The following is a 15995-nucleotide window of genomic DNA, read 5'->3' as shown; positions in this document are numbered from 1 at the left end:
TGTTAATTTTTAGAATTTCATTAATTTTCTGAATTTGTTTCATCATGTCATCAGCCTCTGACACACAACTAGAGAGTTTTCTTCTCTCTGCTCTTTTTCTTGAGAGAGTGTTGTCAAAACCCCACTCTTTCAGATGGTCAAGAACCTATACCTCAGTTTTACTCTGAAATGGATGTTAAATAATAATTTAAAAATATATTTAGAGGAGTTTAAAGGATATTTATAGCTTCTTTAAAAAGGCATACTGTGACATCTTGGAAGAGGACGTTATTGAATTCAGGGAAAACTAAACCTGGATATTCTGTTTGTATTGCCAGAACGTTTCTGAAAAGGTTTTTTTCTCTAGCAATATTTAGTAAATTTGCTTCAGAAAAAAGCTTAAAATGATAAAATTTTAAAAGGTATAAAAAAAGCATCACTGTGGTATACAAAAACACAATTACTGTATTTTTTTACAGTATTTTTTATTGTTGCTCTTCAATTCCCACCGTCCCCAGGGCTAGTTAATTCTTCCATCTGCAGATTAAATATGCTCTTTAACGCTTACCAAGCAGTAGCTAGCTCATTTCCTCTTCCTTGAGTTAGCATCAGAGGAAGTGCCTCTTTGTGGGTTTTTCAGCTCCAGCTGGAAAAGCATGCTGGATGGAGATGGCTCAGGACTTTCTTTTGGAGGCCTGTAGAAAATGCACGGTGTTCTCCAAAGCAGAGATAAAACTGGGCAGATAGGACTTGAGTAAGGATTGCAATTTCTATAACATGATTTTTCTGAAATGCTCAAGAAAGGCACGTGTAATGTTGCTCAGAGTCTCATATTCTAGGTTTTCTTACATTGGGTTTAGGTTTTGGATTTGGGGTTTTGGTTTTTTACAAGACTGAAGAAGGGTTCTGAGACATGAGCTATAGAAGAGCTGGATGCAATTTAATGTGTAATTAATGTGTAATATTTTTAGCCTTGAATTAAGGTCTTGAGTGCACAATAGATGTGTTCGGTGGATAATATCCTGATAAACTATTGATAGAAGGAAGTTTGCTTTGATGTCAAATTGAATAGCCTAAGCTCAAGATTTTGTCACTTAGCAAAATCGTTGTTTGAATCACTGAAGTCTCAGGATTAAAAAACAGTTTCCAGTGGAAGAAGGTCACATGTTATATACCTGGCTGCTTTAATTTGATAAACTAGTTCTTGTGTGTATATTTTTATAGCTTCAGTGTAGATGAAAGCTGTGAAGAAGACATGGAAGTTAGTTCAATGTAGAATAAATGCAGAGAGTAAATAATTTTGTTTTCCTGAGACCATAGAGAAGTCTGAATTTGTATTTGGAGGACTCTTAACAGACTATTAGTGTCTTAGTAAGTTGCGCCCTAGTTCTGCATTTAGTTGCTTTGTTAGATGTCTTGTCTCAAATGTAAGGAAAGTTCAAGTGTTAGAGCAGATCTGTTTAGGTCTGTTTTTATTTGGGAGGGAAAGAAGGATAGTGTTTCAGCCTTTTTTTTTTTTTTTTTTTTTTTTTTAATGAAACCTCAAAACAAATGGATTCCTAATTCAGTAGCAGCATTACTGGAAAATGCAGGAATGCTATCAGGTAATTTGCACAGTCTAGTGATTGTTTCATTGGTTTATAATAGTTGCATCACCATGATGATACTCTGACTCTAACTTTGGCTGGAGAAGGAGGTGTGGAATTGAAAACCAAAGAAAACCTGCAGCTGTTGCTTTAAAGCAAAAATGTGTGGTACAGATTAAATAAAAGAATTCGCTAATTGCTTATGACATAACAAAACTCCACAGTTGCCATCTCTAGACCTTCAGGAACAGATAACTGACTTGTCTCCCTTGGAGACATTCTCTTCCACTTCTGCCAGGAAACAGCTTTGTTTGTAAACTTTGGATTTTGCAGGCCAGTGTGTGGTAATCTGGGAGCAATAATTCAAATGCTAATAAATACTCATCAAAAGTTGTTACTTATTAAGCCAGCTGACATTTTGGAAGAATGACCTGAGCTTGCCAAGTGATTCTAGCTCATTGCTCAGGAGCATGCCATTGGTTAGAGCATTTGATTAGCAACTGCATGTCGGGGCTCCAGGGCACTCATGTGCCTCAGCCTCCTCTGGGTCCTGGCCGTGCTCTTACCTGGGGGCCCAGAAGTGTGTTTCAGCCCAGCCTGGTGCCATCAGTCCATGTTGGAGCTGTGTTGCCAGTGTGACTGTTCCAATCCCCCGCTGCTGTGGTGTTCACCTTGAGGCTGCCTGTGTCCGACAGTCACTGGGCTGCCCATGGGACCTGTCCCTCTCATCCTCTGCACACAGGCAGCACGTTGTTAGGCAGTGCTGACCCCAGGGTGAAGCTGCTTTCTGAATCACTTCTTGTTTGGTTCTTCTCTGTAGTGGCTGCCTAGAGCAGCTTTATGGCCAAAAGAGAGCCAAGGAACAATTTTAGTGGCTGTAGATGTACTTAGTAGAGATACTGCTTCAAAGATTAGGCTGCCTTGAATTGGTAGAGGGTTGTACTGAGCAAGACTGAAGTGCTGGCTGTGGTGTAACTCATGATGCAGATGTGGAAGGGGGACTTGCCATTTTACTTTCTAGTCCCTGTGACTCAGAGATGTGACTCAAGAAGCATATTGTAAAATGAACTTGTTAAGTGCCTTTACATTGCCTTTAAAATAAACTATATATTTTTATCCTTGTGGATAACGCTAATGAGAAGAGCTCCCACTGATTTCAGTAAACGTGAGATTGGGCTCATAGCTGATGTTCTATATTGCTAACTTCAAATAAAGATTTATGCTTAGCTAAAACAAACCTTAGAAGCCAAAATAAATATTAGATAATTAATTTATTAAAGCCAAATTTGCATAAATTTGCTTTAGTTGGTAACAACTGGCTTGTTTAAAAAAGGTAATTTGATTCATTTACCACTCAGTGTTACTGTATTAGGTGAAAGGCTAAGAATGATCTTTCAGCTGCAGTGCAGGACTCTTATAGCTTCTGTATTTATTCTGCTTAGTTTTGTGAGAATTGCTAGGATTATAAAAATGTATTACTTGGTTTAAACATTTTAATGATGTATAAAACTTTGCTGTGCTGCTTTCTTAGTTAAGGTGGTGCAGTGGGAAAACTGGCATTAAGAGCAGGGATCAGTGTGTTAGAAGTACATCTGGATTTTATTAAGTGTAAACTTCAGGACAGGTGCATTTGGGGAAAATATTTTTGTAGTATGAAAAAAGACTTTTTTTTTCCGTTCTCTTTGAAACATCTTGTAAATTAAGCTGCTCTATATAACTCTTGAATTTGCTTTAAATTACCTACAAATAGGTATGTAGCATGATTTTCTAGATTGAACAAATTAGGTAGATAGTTCAGAAAGGAAAACTGGATTTTTTTTTTCTTTCGTAGGTTTGAGTGAAAAAGAAAGTAACGAGCCTGAGAAGAAATGTTAAGAAAATCTGTTGTATATCTTGAGCTGTTGTCTTCCTATGGTGGTTAGCATTCTCATTGATTTAGAGGGCGGTTTTATTTGTGAGGGTTTTTTTTAACCTACTATCAGTGTATCCCTAAAGAGCATACTTTGTCCTTCTTGTTTTGCTGTTATTTCTGAAGGTAGCCTTAGTGACCCCTCTGAAATACTACTTTTTCGTTTTTCATTTTATTTTATGTTGTTCTGCATTGATAGCAATAGACAATCCATTGAATGCATTATTTCTATTCACAGTGACATAATTGGTCATACAAACCTTCTTGAAGTAAGTAAAATTTTCTTTGATTTCAGGACTTGCCATTATATAATACATGGAAGTATCACACAGTAGTATGTCTGAAGAAAAAGCTACTTGAAAAGGATGTTTAAAGATACAGCAGATATATCTGTATTCTTTTTTTAGTGTATTTGTGCTAGGGAGGCTAACTATACCCACTTCCTACTGTGTCCAAAACAAGGTATGTGATGTGGGAATGTTGTCAAACCCATTGTGTTCTCTTAGCAGTGTCCAGTCTATTTGATTCTCTTGTTGACTGTAAATAAGAAAACTTTAAATCAATGGCTCTGCCTGTTATAGAGACTCTTTCTCCCTTAGTTTTGCTAAGACATTTATCCCTTGCAAATGAGAAAGGAGCTAAGAATGAAGAATGTAGTGTTTCCACCATTTTTGGAGGGGTGGAAACAAATACAACCAAACTTACAGCTAGCTGAGTAGAAAGGAAGAAACAGATTTTATGTATTTTTGCCAACTGTTCTAGAAATCTGTCTGAGCTATTGCAAAATCTGTAAGTCCTCCTGAGAGAAAGAGTGAGAGCATACATGTGTTTTTCCCATTTTGATTCGTTTGGGAGGATTTCGTCTTTTGCGGCATAAGGGAAGTGCCTGTGTGGTGATGGGGTAGTGGAAGGTGTGTGGACTTTCCTCTTGTTAGCTTTGCCACAAATGTGGTGACAAAATGGAGGCTTTTAAAACATAATACTTACTTTCCTCTTTTTTCAAAGTTTTAGGGTTTTTTTTACTTTTTGTGCACATGTGAGGAAGAACACTGCTGTGCCTTTTTCAGGTGGATGGCTCTGTGAGAGAGGCTTTTCTACAGCTTCCTCTGTGGGCTGATCCTGGCTTACCCTGCCTGTACTAGTCTTTTTTAGGGACCTCAGATTTCAAGCAAGGAAATTTTCCTTAAAAGCACCACCTAATGCATTATCCCAACAATTAGGTTTACATGTACTTAAAATTGTTCCTGCATTTTTTGGTGTTTGAGTTTAAGGAAAACAATTTGGCCCTTTTTGTTCCTGAAAATGGCCTCTGCCTCTGCTAATTGTGCTGTATTTTCATTGCCATGCTAGCTGTTTTTGAGATAGAAAAGTTGAAGTAATCAAGCTGCCCGGTCCAGTCAGTTGGTGTATTTTGGTGGTGTTTTCTTTTTTTTTTTTCCTGAAGGAACATTCTGTGTGCTAGGAATTCAGATGCCATTTTATGCTCTGCTTGCCTTTGCAGTACTCCTAGTACACTTTCCTTTGCCCTCAGAAGTGCACTTTGTTGGAAGGTCTGCACCAGCTTTTCTGTTGTTAAACCATCTTCACTAAGGCAAAATTATGTCCCTTTGTAAGAGTGAGCTGACCTTCTGACTGGCTTTGTTCATTTATGTAAGGGGAGGTTCTTCATATATCTTGTCCTGATGAATGTATAAAAATGCAGGATTCGCTATTACAGTGAGAAATTCTATATTTCAGTATTGCTGCATCAACGTAACTCAGCCTGTCGTCACAGTAAATGTGCTCCTCTGGACTCAGTTCAGCAGGTCCATGTACTTCTGGTGCTGGGGGCACCAGAACTGGAAGCAGCACTGCCAGTGGTGTTTCACAAGAACAGAGCAGGTAGGCAGTATCACTTCCCTCTCCTGGCTGCATTGCTTTGGATGTAGTCCAGGATACAGCTGGCTTTCTGGTCTTATAAAGCCCACCAGCAGCCCCAGTTCATTCCTCTCAGGACTTCTCTCAATCCACTCTCCACCCAAACTATACTTGTGCTTGGGATTGCCCTGGCCCGTATATAAGACCTTTACACTTAGGCTTGTTGAGCTTGATGAGGTTTGCACAGGCTCCCCTCTCAAGCCTGTCAAGTTCCCTCTGGATGTAATCCCTTTCCTCCCATGTCTTGACCACACACAGGCTGGTGTCATCACCAAAATTGTTGAGGGTGTGCTCAGTCCCACTATCCGTGTCCCTGACAAAGATGTTAGACAGTAGTGGTCCCAAAACCAACATCTGAGAAACATCACCAGCACTGCTTTCCACTTGGACGTGAGTTGTTGACTGCAACTCTTTGACTGCAACCATCCAGCCAATTCCTTATCTACTGAGTGGTCCATCTGTCAAATCCATGTCTCTCCAGTCTAGAGATAAGGACCATGTCAGATGTTTGGCACAAGTCCAAGTATGTGAAATCAGTTGCTCTTCCCTCATCTACAACATTGTAATTCCATCATAGAAGATCAGATTTATCAGACATAATTTGCCCTTTATGAAGCCATATTGGCTGTCACCAGTCAGTTCCTTATTTTCCATGTGCCTTAGCATAGTTTCCAGGAAGATCTACTTTATTGTCTTGGTAGGAGCAGAGGTGAGAATGAGTGGCCTGTAGTGTTATTCTTCTTCCTCTTTTTTAAAAATTGAGGTTATAATTCTTCTTTTCCAGTCAATGGGAACTTCACCAGACTGCCACAACGTCTCAAATGTGGTGGATAGTGTCCTCATCAGGTCCCATGGACTTCTGCATCATTAGATCCCATAGACTTGTGCACCTTCAGTTCCTGAGGATGGTTGCAAACCTATCTTGTCCTACAGTGGATGGTTTCTCTCTCAGACTTTCCTCAGTAGAAAAATACTCCAGTCCCCTAACCATAACCCTGCAGTCTACAGTTTCCTCACGAGTTAAAAAGGGTTCTCTGCTGAGCAGTGATATGACATGGGAAATGGGCATGAAGCTGTGTTTTCTGGACATCGGGAAAAGGTTCTTCACTCTGAGGGTGGTTGGGCACTGGAACAGGTTCCTCGGAGAAGTGGTCACAGCACCAAGCCTTACAGAGTTCAAGAAGTGTTTGAGCAATGCTCTCAGGTATATGGAGTGATTTTGGGGATTATCCTGTGCGGAGCCAAGAGTTGGACTCTACTTGTGGATTCCTTCCAACTCAGAATATTCTGTGATCCTATGATGATTTTCATAGTCCTTCCCTGGACCCTCTCCAGTCTTTCTTAGCCTTCTGCAATTCGAGCAGTGTAGCTGGAGCACTTGCCAGTGAAATCCAAGGCAAAAAATCACAGAGTACCTCAGCCTCCTGCATGTCCTGGGTAACCACACCTCCTGTTTCCTACCAGAGAAGGACCACATTTTCTCATCTTGCTTTTATCACCAACATATCTGTAGAAGCTTTTCTTGTTATCCTTGATGTCTCTGGCAAGGTTTAATTGTATCAGGGCTTTAGGTTTCCTATCCTTATGCCTGGCTTCTCAGACATTCTCTCTGTACTCCTCACAGGCTACCTGTCCTTGCTCCTGCCCTTTGGTTTATATCTCTCCATGAGCTCTTTGTTCATCCATGCAGGCCTGGTATTTCTGCCTGATTTCCTTGTTGGGATGCACTGTCCCTCAGCTTGGAGGACGTGATCCTTGAATATTCTTGAATTTTTTTGGGCCTTTCTCCTGTCCATGGCTTTATCCCATGGTTACTTCACCAAACAGAAACCTGAGGAGGCTGAACTCTACTCTCCTGAAGTCCGGTGTTTGTCCTTTCTCTTTGTGCCTTCATGGTTGGAGTGATGTCTAGATTGCTGTGTTTCTAGCCAAGCAGAAGTGGCATGGTAGTGAGATGTCACCCATCTGCATATAATCTCTTACAAGCAATGTTTTTACCATTCCAGCCACCAATACTTATCATGAATATTGTTTTGATAGTTTTGGCTCTGTACCTTTCTTACATTTTACATCAATTATTTCTCTAGGTATTGCCAGGCATCTGAAGTGGTTGACTAACACCTAAGGATTTGGAACAGAGGTGAGTAAATGAAATTCTGATTATATTTTCTGTGTTTTCACATGTTGTCTGACTCTGAAGTTTTACTACTGTACGAAGGAAGAAAGATGTTCAGTAGTTTATATCTTTTGAATATTTTCTTCTGAGCACCAAGTTCCTGTTCATAGCATTCATACAACTTTTTTAAGCAGAGGTTTTAAGGAGAGGAGGATGTAGTCTCATTGACTGCTCTTGATAAGTGAAGCCTCTCCTCGTATCACCCTGACTTTGGAAAAACTTTCATGTAACAGTTCAACCTGTACTTACTGAAGTGGTAACTTGACCCATTGTATTAAAATAATGATGCCGGAATTGGCTTTTCAGAATAATTTATACAGCTTTATACATTTAGCAATTATAAAATGAGATATCATTCTAGAATACATCATTATAGAATATCTGTGGGACACATATTGAGAAAGTAAGAAAATTACAGCCTGAAAAATATTCCAGGCTGGAGCTTTTCAGCTCTGTTCCCAGCTGATAAGCTGGTCCAGCTGTAGGCTAGGGAGAATTTCTCCCAGGGTGATAATTTGGTCAAAATAAAAAGGAATTAATAACAAGATAGAACACCTGTTGTGGTGCATTACCAGGCCCTGGGAATGGGGTGTCTTCTCTCTGAACCAATCACCTTTTCTCTATTCTTGGAGTTGCGAGTCATGCTATAAAACCAAGTGTGTTTCTGAATAAACTTGTCTCTTTCTTCCTGTCATGAAAGACGACCATGTAGCTGTGCGTCTTATTTCTGCCGCACTTAAAGGGTTAAAACCCCTTTCCACGGCTACAAATATCATTCTAGAAATCTGAAGTAAGTTTGAAAATTACTGCAAGCTGATTTTGTTTCTTTAAACTGCAAACTTTGTTTGTAGTTTTAACTCTCCCTCTGTAAACTGTGGTATCCTTTGTAAAGTTAAATTATTTTCCTGATCCCCTATGCTTATTGCTTATTCTTTTCATTGGGTGTGCCAAATGCATATCATATTGATTAGAGAAGAGTGCAAGAAGGATCTAGGGAAGAATTTTTAAAATTCAAAGTAGTTTATTGTTATCTTTTTATAAATATATTATTTGTACTTCCTTGTCTGTAGGTGTAGGCTGTCAAAGAGAGCCTTATAAATGCACAGATAAAATCAGTGTTACTTGTACTTAATAATCGTAGAACAGAAGAGAATCATCCAATCATTAAGATTAGAAAAGACCTCCAAGATCATTGAGTCCAACTCTTGACCAAACATCAGCTAAGGACACAAAGTGCCACATCCAGTTGTTTCTTGAACACTTCCAGGCATGGTAACACTACCATGTCCCTGTGGAACCCATTCCAATGCTTAACCACCTTAAGTGAAAAAATCCTTCCTGATATCCAACCTGAGCCTTCCATTGGTGCAGTTTGAAGCCATTTCCTCTTCTCCTATTGCTGGCTGCCTGGGAAAAGAGGCCAATGGAAGAAGAGTAAAATAGTACTTCCAAAAAGCAACTGCATTTTCTTGCAAAGAGATAGTTATTTGGAATAAAGTAATGTTTCCATGGCAGAGCCAAGTTACATGAAATAGGTAATATTTAAGGGATTTTGTTTGATTTCAGTGCTGTTGACAACAAATGTTTAGAACCTATGTATTTTGTTCCATGTGTGTTGACTTTGGTGACCAGTGCAGCAAGAAACCTTTGCCTTGGGGTTGGGTTTTTTTGGTTTTTTTAGTTTTGGTTTTGGTTTTGGTTTTGGTTTTTTTTGTTTGTTTGTGTTTTTTGTTTGTTTTTTTTTGTTTTTGTTTTGGGTTTTTTTGCTTTTATGGCCTCTGAAAAGTATGTTTGTTCTTAATTTCAAAAATTAGCATTTAGTTACAACTCTGAAGGAATCTATCAGTTTAGAATATCTATACTCATGTAGGTCTATATTACTATGTCTTCTCTATTTCTGCTAGTATTTTACTAGAAAAAGTAGGTAAGTAAATTTAAAGTTTGTCAGTTAGTTCTGGATAATTCTTTTTTGCCTACATTTTAATCTGCCCCTATGCTCCTGTCCTCCACTGCCTGACAATTATCAGGGCTAAACTGCTGTATCCATGTTATCATTAATGCACAGACGGAATGAAAGATTATAGAGAGTTCACATATCTTTATTCAACAAAAAATACAGGTATTCTTTTTTTCAAGTTTGATGCTGTTTAAAAATGTGATACTTAAGAATTAAAGAGACTCTTACTAAATTAGAATTGCTTTTTGGGTAGTGTTACAGATAATATAACTTATTTTATAATAGTGCCTCAGACCAGATAAGGGGGGGTCGTCTGATACTTAAGAACAGAACAGAAGCACTAGCATGTGCCTTAATAAGCAAACTTAAAAAACAACTTGAGCGACTTAGCAGCAGAAGGGGAAGCCAGTGTGCAGGGTTAAGTGTAGTGGTGATGATGAAATTGCACAATTGATAATATTAGTTGTGTAAGGATCTAATATGTTAAAAAAATATTGAAATTATAACATTTCCTCCATTAAAAAATATGTAAATAATATTGTCTCTCTCTAGAGGACAGCAAAGTCGAGTTGTCTGCATTTTATTCAAAGGCATTGCATAATTTGTCCTGGGGAAACATTTGAAAATAGTTAAACACTTACTTGCATAAAAATCTTCAGTTGTAGCAAAATAATAAGGCTATAACTGGAATCAATAAATAAACAACAAAGATAAAACTTTAAAGGATCAAATTACCTTCTGCTAATCTCATAATAAAATCTTTGGTATTTTGCTTACTCATTCGAGCATTCACTTAGTTCCTCACTGGAGTGTGCTCCTTTTGTTGCAATATAAGTAGGACAGAAGCTTATAATGCCTTTTCTAATAAACATGATGGATAGACTCTAAAATTGTATTAAGCCAGAAAGCACCAGTTATTTTTGTTTTCCATATAATATTAGCCAAGAAGTGGTTGGTTAGTGCAGGGGTGCTAAGATCCTTCCAGGACCTCACATCACAACTTGTGGTAATCCACACTCCAGTGAGATGACTCAGGAAAAGTAGATGCTGTGCTAGATGCTGGTGCTGGACATCTCTGAAAAACAGCAGGTGTTAATGTGCTTGGGGAGTGTTAGTGTCAAAATTCTGATGGGAAATTGTGAGATATTGAAGATGCGAAGGTTTGAGCCTCTCTTTTAACAACTGAAGTTTCACCAGCCACTTGCTGGTATTTTTGGCAGACGTTGGTACAAAGGTGCGGTTCTTGGACCATGGACTTCTGTCATCGCAGCTACTCCAGAACCTTCCAGCTAATATGACATATATTCCTAATATGACATATATTCTTCTGTGTTACATGAAAATAAATGTTTTCACTAGCTAGTCCTGTTGCTCTTCAGGTAATACGCTTACCTAACTTCCCCAGAAAGGATCTTTGGTGGGCTTTTGCCTTGGGAACAACTGGGAATAATCAAGATGAAGAAAAGTAAGCAGAGTCTTTCTTCAGGTCTTTCCTGTGATGTGATAACCATCAGAGTAAGAAAAGCTGTGGTTTACTGAAGATGATCTAACTGTCATCTGTGTGCTGAAGTTTGCTGTGTGATGGCATTTTTTGACTTCAGGAATTACATTTTGTGTTTCTGATTAAGTCCTTAAGCCGTATTTTAAACCTGAAATAGAAAACTTGTTGATAGTTTTGAAGTTAATCTCTCTCTGTGTTAAATCCACATAGTTAACAGCAGAATACAGATGGAAGAGGGAATTGATTGTGGGGATTTGTGTTTGGTTTGGGATATACGGTTCTGTTTATCAATGCAGTTTTGTACTATGTACATAACAGCACAGAGTGGGTTTTTACTTTTAGAAGCAAAAAATAGAGATGCGACCAGTGTTGCTGTATTTATTTGGATTTATTAATAGCCAGATTAAATAGGAAGCTATACTGCTTTTCCTCTTTGAATGATCTCCTTTCTGTGTCTGTGCTTTCGTTTTTTATTTTTTTATGTAGTTCCTCTTGGTTTACTTCTTCTTTGGAGAATTTAGGATGATCTAAAAGTACTAATCCCAAATTGCACCTCTCTTCATTTAATAGAAACAAAAAATAGAAGTGGATTTTTTTTCAATTTTGTTTACTTTAATCTGTCATTAGAGGAGAGAAAGGACATGTTACTGAGTCAGAAAAATATTACGGTTTCAAGTTCTTTCCTTTGGAAGGCATTGGGAACTTTCAGATAGTGTAAACCGCATTGAACTGATAATTTGCTTATGGAGTAGCAAATACAATGGTTTGTTTTCATGTTACTATTTCTGGAACCTAAGACAGTTCTTGACGTGGAGATGCCATACCACAAGCAGTGAGTAAATAACAATTGCTGCTATGGGAAGAGTGCATAGGCTGCCTGTCCCAACTCCTGCATTTGACTTCTGCCTCTGTTACTAACCTGCTAGGTGATATTAGGAAAGGCAATTAATTTCTTACTACTCTTGTCAATTTAGATTGCAAGGCCTTTTGTCCAGATATTGAGTTTTTATTCATGTCACTCTGCTTTGGTGCCCTGTGGAGTCCTTCATTTGCTATAGTATTACAATTTTTCCTTGCAGAATTTCTCATTAGCTCTCAGAAACTCACTGTATTATGTGGAATCCTGATGACACTTGAATATTTATTCTACAAGAAGAAAGCTAGTAATACTTTCCAGAGCATGGCTTAATACTGCATTGGCCTTGTGCAACTGCAGGCTGATGCCAAAAGGGATACTTCAGCCTGTTTTTTCCCTCTCTTACATCAGCCCCCAGTCCCAAGGTGAGTTCAAGGTAAGCAGCTGATTCAGAAAAAAAAAAACCCTAACTGCCTGGGAAGGAAAACTAAATCAGGAAATTATGCTGGCCTGGCTTGTCCTGTGGATGAGAAATTACTGGATGCAGCAAAAGGGAGAAAGACACAATAAGCAGCTGGAAGTAGGTGGGGAGAGTGATACTGTTTCTTTCAGCAACAGGTAATAAATATACCAGATGATACATAGCATGGAAACCTAGGCTTATTAAGAGCTGCATTTTACAACCATATTTTGAGCACAACAGAAGAATGTCTTGCAATGGATGTGACAGCCCAGTTACAGTTCTGATTATGTCAGTTGCCAATACTAGGTGTTCTTCACTGGGCATATATTTTTCTAGTACAACTTTTAAATTTTTTTTTTTTCCCTAAAGTAACAGTTATCTTTGTTATCCACATTACAATTTCAAGGCATATTTCCGATGCCTCAATACAACATTTTATTTAATTTTAGTTTAAACTGAAGTCCACTTAACCCTGCAAATTGGGTGACAGGAGCTGCTTTTGATGTGATATTTCATACTTATATTCATAATTTCCCCTTTAAACTCTGTTGAGAAACTTGATTCGTCCTTGAAAATTACACGTGTAATTGCAGTTGACTCTTTGAAGGGCATTTTTCACTCAATGCCCTTTCTCTTAAATATGTATACAACAGATTAGATTGGTTTCTTTGATCTTCCTTTCTTTGTGGGCCTCATGTAATAAGATCTTGTGTTGAAGGACCTGTCTTCCCCAGTCACCATAAGTTTCCATAAAACACAAAAAGGAGTGGACAGGACTGAGGAATAGAGACATGAAATATTAATATGATTTTGGAAAATGTAGTGACTAACTTTAATCGAGGAGCCTTCACACGTGCTTGCAAGGACATGAATGTTTGCTGTCGGTTGCATTCATGGTTGAGGTGCCGAGTGAATTCAGCTAAGCAGGAGGAACAACAGTTCAGCAGCAAAAAAGACAAGTGTGCCTCTGAGAATGCTGCAGCCCAACAAGGACCCTGGCTCTCAAGCAGTCTGTGAAACTGACCTAGCCAATGATGTTGCTGAAATTTCACATCTGTTATTTCTTACTGCCCACTTCTTTGGCAACGGCCAGCCTTCATTTTTTCCATTATAGGCAGCTGCTGGAACTAGAAAGAACTTGAGCTCATTTTCAGATGTGCTAAATACACTACGTTTTACCTTTCTTCCCTCCCCCCCACCCCCCTTTCCTCTACCACATACTGCAGCATACTGACTTGTTTCCAGAGTTCAGGATCTGTGAGTTGTATGCTCAACATGTGTCTGAAGATAAGCAGATGTGTTACCCTTGTATATGTAAATATTTTTTTAAAAAAACAGGGCCATCATAAAGCCTGGGGAAAGAGATATTCTAAAAAATAAAATGTCAGTGAAAGGAGAAATCTATATACATTGCATCAGGACTCACCAACATTATCATTGAAACCTACTTTCAACCCTGGCTGACTAGACTTACTTTTTGAAGAAAGTAAGTGTACAGAGCTCAGTGGTGGAGCCAAGTACTTTATTACCAACTAGATCTGAGCTGCTTGAAATGAAGAATTCCTTTTACATTTCTTGAGGCTGTCTTACCATTTTTCCTCGATATCCCACAGAGGAATTCTCTCACATCTTTGTGGCCCTTTCTAGCTTAAACTATTGGAGCTGTTAGATTACTTCCCAAAGCTACTAAATGGAGGAAGGTGTTACAGCCTTTAAGCAAGCTGGAAAATAACCTGTTCAATAGGAAAATAACCTGTTGAAATTTGTGCATCTAAAATAGTGGAACTGAAGTGTAAGAATGCAATATATTTTTCCCCAGTAATTTATACAGCCAAACCATGGAAAAAACATTCAATGATAGTTACAAACTGGGAACTGGCCAACCTGATGAGCAAAGGTTACTGGCTGAACTTGTTACGAATACCAGGGAACCACCAGATTTCCTTCACTGATTTTTAAATCAGCATGAGATAATCGAGATGTGGCTTAATCGAGGACATCAACTAATATATGCAGTGAAACATCCCTGATAGTTGAGTGCTGTGGTCTGATCATGCCGCTGCAGTTCAGCATAGGGGCAGTGCTTCCCTCAGAGCAGTAGCCACAGATCTCTGCTAGGTAGTGCAGAAGGACTTGAGACAAGGACTATACAGCAGTGAGAGGATATTACCAACTTTCAGTGCCATGGAATGGATGAGAGGAGTGGATGGGAGGGGTGAGGTAACATACCTGATCCAAAGGTGGGTCAATCTTATGCTGTATATGCCTCTTAGAATACTCCAAGATGCCCATGAAAAATGCCTTTAAAATAAGTATTTTATTGTTTCTCGATATTAAATGTTATTCTGGTGAAATATAGTTAAAAAGCCTGATAAAATTCTATGTTGCTGTAATTGAAAAAAATTGCTGTACCAATGTAGGCTGATTATTTTCTTTGATTTTGCACTTTTTGTATCTCTTTAAATCTGTTCTTTCCCTAAAGCAAAATAGTTTTGTCTACTTGTAGAAGATTGCCATTGTCCTTTACCAGGTGGTTTTATAATCCACTTTTTACAGAAATCATGCAGAAAGATAAATATTTTCATAAAGATTCTTTTGGGGGTAAAATTTAATGCAGTAGATAGCAAAAAATTTGTAATCTCTAAAGATTTATGGGTTTTATTAAATGATGGAAAAATCTTTCCCTGTTGATAATTTTTTTCTTGTATTGGAAAAGTTGAATCTAAGAAGAGCAAAAAGAAATTCTATACTAGAGAGGTTGAAAACATCCCTTGAAATCCAACTAGTTTTCCAGATTGTGTTGAGCATATTTCTCTCTTGAAATTGGCTACTATTATTCATATTTCTTCCTGAAGCTGTCAAATCCGTTAGAAGTATGATACTTAAATACTCCTGGATGGGCATATGTAAAGACAATATTATGATTAATGCAATTAAAACATTTTCTAGGCCTGCTTCCCTGGCATTGTCATGGATGGTTATCAAGTTCTTTTTATTTGTTACTGTATTTTTTTTTGATGATTGTTTTCCTGGCAGCTGGAGGGACTCTACCTCAGAGATACTACTAGCATACTAGGGCTATGCAATGTAGAGGGGATGCTGCTTTGTCTGCGTGTGAAATAATCTAAGTGAATCAAAAGAAAATGGACCAGATGCCATGATTCTCACTTGAGAAGTCTATATCCCGTTTATTTTTACTTCTTTTAATCACCAATCTATGTGTATAGTTCTTTCTTATTAAAGGAAATCCATGAACAGTAATAGCACACTAATTTGTGCTAGATTTTCAGCAAATTATTTCAAAAATTCATCACTTCCATTTTGGAATGGTGCTCAACTAAGTGATAAAATAGGAATTAGGATTAGCTGTGTAGAATCATATTTTTTAGCATGTTTTGTGACAGTCTGAAAGACTGCTTGTTCTATTTTGCAAATGTGTCTGGAGGCACAGCTCAAAACATTAAACCTATGGAAAGCCTGTCAGAAGGTTTGTATGTTTCCAGGTATTTGAGTATCCTTAGAAATAATCTGGTTACTTTGGCACACTTTTTATAATTTTACCTGTTAAAGCATCAAATCACTCTACGTGTCATGAGCAACCTTCTAATATTGCCTGAGTTCAATTCAAAATGACCAAATTACTATATGTTT

The 15995-nt window shown here is 38.1% G+C and overlaps 1 protein-coding gene across 3 annotated transcripts in view; it reads left to right on the top strand.

The window, feature by feature from the left end:
• The window catches only part of LHFPL2 (LHFPL tetraspan subfamily member 2), a 117004-nt gene that overhangs the window by 50115 nt on the left and 50894 nt on the right, over positions 1 to 15995 (top strand). For 2 of the 3 annotated variants that reach the window (XM_088156765.1, XM_014881374.2), the window contains exon 2: positions 7479 to 7531. The exons of the other annotated variant lie outside the window; for it this stretch is intronic. The gene's annotated coding sequence lies outside the window, so the exon portion shown is untranslated. The remainder of the gene's footprint in view (positions 1 to 7478; positions 7532 to 15995) is intronic. 3 annotated transcript variants of the gene reach the window in all.

Source organism: Sturnus vulgaris, chromosome Z, assembly GCF_052056855.1.
Source record: "Sturnus vulgaris isolate bStuVul1 chromosome Z, bStuVul1.hap1, whole genome shotgun sequence".
Lineage (NCBI taxonomy): Eukaryota > Metazoa > Chordata > Aves > Passeriformes > Sturnidae > Sturnus > Sturnus vulgaris.
The sequence above is the reverse complement of the archived record's forward strand: the minus strand, read 5'-3'. Positions and strand labels throughout refer to the sequence as shown.